Raw genomic sequence first — 6,000 nt, forward strand, 5'->3', positions numbered from 1 at the left:
ACAGCTTCTCCCGCTCGACTCCCAACACACTGCAGCACCACGAACCCTGCAAACACCGCCACTACACAACCGGCCACTGAACCCACACCGTCAGCGCACCACCTAAGGTTTTCAAATCGACCATATTCCCATTGCCTCCACACAACCAGCCTTTTACCACGACGAAACCCTAATAAAATCAGGTGGTACTAAAGCCGATGGTGGGAGATGCGAGAACGGTGTTGTCACACCCCGACCAAAGGCGGCGGAACATGCCGGGGTGCAACATGATTGGACAAATACACAAGACATTATTTAAAGTGCCAATATTTAAACAACTCATTTATTTAATAAATCAATAAATAAACACATCTCGTTTATATAAACAAATTTGGAAATAAGTAGTAATCATATTGTTTGTTTTACTAATACCCTAATATTCTTGGTAACGTTTTTCATCAAGTACTCGAGTCAACAAAGGTCAAACCTGTAACATACATAAAATAATATTCTGTCAACACGTATGTTGGTGAGCAATTTCACAGTTTGAGTATATATATAATACGAGCGAAATCCACAAACGTATATGAGACTATAAATAAAAGCATCAATCGTGGCATATAAAACATATGTAAATGAGGATTCTTTCTACTCGGTAACAACCGACATACTCGGATAATGAGGCCCTATTCTACTAGCACAAGGCTAAGTAGTTAGGGGAGCGTATGATCATACTTAATGAGGCTCAACAACAACATAAAAATAAACACTTGCGCACGTAAAGCATATGAGGCATATAACACACAAAAGAGCAAGTATTCCAAGTATCATATACCCTAAAGTTTGTGGTTTGAGAAAAGTGTATAATAAATCATTCTTGTTTTAAATAAGTATGCATGTTACCCCCAAAACATAAAAGGGAAAACGGGGGATGAAATGTACTCACATTGATTGACGAATCGAGAAATAATAAATGATCGAATGTAGAAAGCTTGCGAACGAAACGAACGAATCCAACTGAAAGCTAAATGAAAACGAATAAATAAAATATATTAATGAACTTGAACTTTAGTTGAAACTTCATTTGAAACATTGAACGAGAAGGTTCGGTTGTTAATCGGGTTACCGGTTAGTTTGTTAATGATTAGGGACTCGAACATAATTGATAATTAGAATAAAAATAATATCATATGATTGAGCTTTTAAATGGCTAAACCAATATTGAATAGAAACAAGACGGGTTTAAATCCGGAGTTCGGTTTTATAAAAATGAATTGATAATAGGGTTTATAATAATATTATTAATGGTAAAGATAGAAATGATAATAATGATTTTAGAATATGTTATATATATAGATATATAAGATAATGATGATAATAATAATAACAATAATTATTATTAATATTACTAATATAGTATAATAATTATAACAATAATTATTATTAATGATACTAATAATAATAATTAAAAAATAAAAATCTTGGTATTAATTTGAAGTGTTGTTAATAAAAATAGTAATAATAGTAAATAATATTGATAATAAATAATGATACCATACTCGATGTCGGTTCGAGTTCTAAACGAGTCCACAAAATAAATATAATAATATTATTGCTAATAATAAATGATAATAAATATAATTTTTAATAAATAATAATAATATGCTCCTTTAATAATATTAATAACAACTTTAATATTTATAATAATAATGATAATAATAATAGTTTTGTTAAAAGATAATAGTAATAATAATAATAATCACAATAATAATGATAATAATAATCTTGTTAATAATAATAATGATAAAACTAATAATTATCTTAATAATAATTAAAATAATAATAATCTAGTTAATAAAAATAATGATGATAATAATAATTAGTTAATGATAATGATAATAATAATAATAATCTAGTTAATAATAATAATAATGATAATAATAATTAGTTATGAGGTTTATAATAATAATCCCAACAAAATACTCTCCAAAGTCGGTTTAGGGGGAAAACAAACTCACGACTCGATTACTAGTTAAGAGTTAAACACAAAAATGATTGAAGCTATAAATCTCCTTACCATGATGTTTGGCGGAGAACAAATATCGGAGCCGAGCAACGGTCGTCGGAGAATGTTCCCACCAGAGAGAGATAGGCGGTGGGAGAGAGTGAGGTAGAGAGAGAGAGAGACCGAGATAGAGAGAGAGAGAGACGAAGAGAGAGAGAGACGAAGAGAGAACCGGTGCATCGGGGCCACGGCGACCGGAAGTCCGGCCGCCGGAAAAACGACAGAGGAGAAGACGGGGTGGCCGGCGTGATGGGGTTACCGGGGAAACGAGTAGGGAAAGGGGAAGTGGTGGTCAGTGGTGACCGGAGAAAGGGGAGACGGGGTGGTGTTGGGCTCGCTGGAGGTCGAGGGGTTTGGGTGTGGGGTTACCGGAGAACGAGAAGGGAAAAGGGGGAGTGGCCGGAGGTTGGGCTGGGTTAAAGGGAGGCGGGGTTGGCCGGAAATGGCATCGCCGGAGGTGGTGGCCGGAGGGGTGGCTGCGGCGGCGGCGGCCGGAAGGAGTGGGGAAGAAGATGGGTGGTTAATATGTTAGGTTCAGGATTTTATCTATTTATATGGATGGTATATAAAAGTTACATTTTGGCCCCTCAAGTTCTAATAATGGTTTAATACAAGTTTAAAGGTTTCTAAAGCTTGTAACGAGTTTACGAAAATCATTTTAAACCCCTTATGTTTTTCTTAACGACTCAATAGTGTGACCAACATCGATTTATTGGTAATCTAGATATATAATAATATTATATAATAATTAAATAAGGTTCTAAAAGATGTTGGGTCGGTTTTACTATATGAAAGTTTACAAAACAAATATTAATCGAGACTCAAATTTGACAAATGTCACAAGTGTGGTGGTGATGGTCGCAGTTCGTAGTCGAAGACGGTGATGGTAGACGGCTGCGATGACATCAACAAAGAATAAAGAAAGCGATGGTGTGATAATTATGAAGTATATAGACAGTTGCAGAGAATGAGAAATGGTCAAATACGTAAAAGGAAAAATACGTGGATGTCAAATAAGGCAACACATATCTATGGTTAAAACACGTGTAAAGAGAAAAGGAGGTTACAAAATTGACAGCAGTATGTACAACCATTTATACATCATGTACAACAAAAGTAGCGGAAACTACAACCTTCAAAGCACGTTTTATGTTAATAAAGTTCAAAATTAATATATATATAAATTGCAATTTAATTTGATGGATGATTAATTGCATTTTCCATTAAATGCACTTTCCATTTCAGCAAAGGCAATTCATATTTGTTGACTTCTTGGCACAATTCTAGTTAAAACATCAATCGCAGAAAAAAAAAACAATTAATTTTTTTAAAGAATAGCTTAAAAAATGGGGCCTTTGTTGTTTGGAGGCCTCAAGCCCTAGCTTGACCCACTAAAGCTATTGGACCGGCCCTGGTTATTTGTACGAATGCATCTTGTACTTACGTAATTGTATATTCGATAGTTATTTATAACATGGGTGGTTGACAGTGACGGACCCAGAAATTTTTTTTACAAGGGTCGGAAATTTTAAGGGTGGTTGCATATCATCATGTTAATATTTTTTTTTGTTTTGCCAGCCCGGGTCAGGTCGTGTCACATAATAAAAAGACGAACAAAATTCAATTGTAAATACATAATAAAATCACGTCAATTGTGAGGCGCAATACACTTTGATTGGCTTAATTATTTTATTGTAAATTTAACTACCAATTTACCGATCGAATTGATTTCAAAAACTAAACTACTAATAGTTTCTATATATTTTTCAAACATAAAAATAACACCTATATAACTTCGACAAAAGTAAATAACAAAGGAAGTGTATTTAACGTTTTTGAAAGTGAAATTGTGTATATGATAATATGAATGACATAATAATTACATAAATGCTAAGAAATAGATAGTATAAATAGATATAGAAAAGATAGGTGTAAATTTGGAAACTTATAGGGGCTAAACTGAAACTTAAAGATTAATTCATCCTTTTTTTAACATAGGAGGCCGTCATTCCCCTGGTTATTTTCCGATCGTCAAATGTACAGACGCATGTTCGACCGTCCCTCTCACTCGTTCAACTCCTGTGGTTTCGCTGGTGGCCGCTCGACGCCTCTGGCAACTGTCACAATATTTTTGGATATCATTTCTTTTCCTTTTCCTGTTTCAGTATTTCACAGGGGTCGACGCCAAAATCGTACAACGGTCGGTCGGAATTTTATCTAATATATAACACTAATTTATTTTTTCCAACAGGGTTGGCCGACCCCCGTAGCTTAGGCATAGGTCAGCCAATGGTTGTTGATGGGTGCCCGAGATGCCCCTTAACTTTCACGACAAATTGCTTGCAATTTTTTTCTCTGTTTTATGTATTTAGATACCATAAGTAGATATTAGGATACTCCTGGGTCTACTTTTTTTAGAAACCTCGTAATTTATCTTCAAAATCAGACAGTGTTTATAGACATGTACAATTAGTTAGAGCATTTACATCCCTTCACATATCTCAAAGCTCAAAATTACACTAAAACCACTGTTTTTTTCTAGAGAGAATTACATATATCTCCTTATTAAGTAACCTAATTACTTATATATCCAACTCAAAACTTAAAATTACATATATCATTTTTTTTTATAAAAATATACATTAACACAAAAATACCCTTTTTAAACTTATAATAAAATACTTTTCATCTTTGTTAATCCTCATCAAAAACCCTCATCTTCATCACTTCTACACATCTTCGGTAAAATCTCCCATCGGAGACATCTCCAGACCACCATGTACTGGACAAGGATGGGGCTAGCTAAGCCCGCGGAACTTAAAACTTGGATAACGCTTTATCCAAAGTTGAATCCTCACTTTAGGATTGTATCCCCGAGAAATACAATCCCCCTGTGAATCTCTAGCGAGATTCCTCCGTGGCCACCCGGCCGATAGAGTTGGCTAAGCCCCCGTCACGCAAAAAACTATTAGATAGTTTAGAGACTTATTGACGACGACCCCGTTACTCCCATGGGTTAAAGCAATAAATCTTGTTTACGCCCCAAACGGAACTTCAGGATGGACGCTAACGGACGATTAACCCCGTTAGAATCTCTAAAGCTACTGGATCACGAATTATGGAGCATATACCGGTTCCAGTGGTTCCAGACACTATTTCTACTCGAGCTAAGATCAATCTAGTGATTTCGAGTATTATGTACGTCATTTTGCACCTATCCTCCCGACCCTCTCTCATTCGTCGGCCACCATCAACATGCTGACTAAATGAAACCCTTGCCGCGTCTGTCGATTATCGTTGGAAAGTCTTATGCCACCGTTGTGACCCTGCGTTTGAAAGTCGTACTTCACCGGAACAGCAGTTTCGGGTCACCGACTATTGAATATGCAACATCCAATCCATCATGGAACTCGTTTATGCTTTTATATGAGCACGGGACTATCTCCGTTGTCGAATCCACGTCCACCCTCATCACTGCGGAGTGGCGAAAACCTAGCAGCCATTTAGTTCATGGATCGGCCACCGCTGACGCTATGTTGCATCGTCTCTCTCTCTCTCTCTCTATCTGTGTCTCTCCTTGCTTTCTACGAATTTTGTCACACCCCAACCAAAGGCGGTGGAACATGCTGGGGTGCAACGTGATTGGACAAATACACAAGACGCTATTAAAGAGACAATATTTAATCAACTCATTTTATTTCATAGAAACAATAAACAACACATTTGTTCATACAAAACAAATCAAATACAAGTAAACAAATATATATTGTTCGTTTTGCTAATATCCTAATAGTCTTGATGTAACACCGTGAAAATTTCGAGTTCAAGTTATCAACTTTCCAAAGTCTAGGGACTAAAATTTGCCAAAATCCAAACTTGAGGGTTTAAATTGAAAATTCTATTTTCTTGACCCATAGCGGTACGCGCCGGGTCAAAAGAGACACCCATCGCGGTAC

The sequence above is a fragment of the Bidens hawaiensis genome, unplaced genomic scaffold (genome assembly GCF_021521415.1).
Source record: "Bidens hawaiensis isolate Kalapana, Puna unplaced genomic scaffold, B.hawaiensis_p1.1 tig00032758_1, whole genome shotgun sequence".
Classification (NCBI taxonomy): Eukaryota; Viridiplantae; Streptophyta; class Magnoliopsida; order Asterales; family Asteraceae; genus Bidens; species Bidens hawaiensis.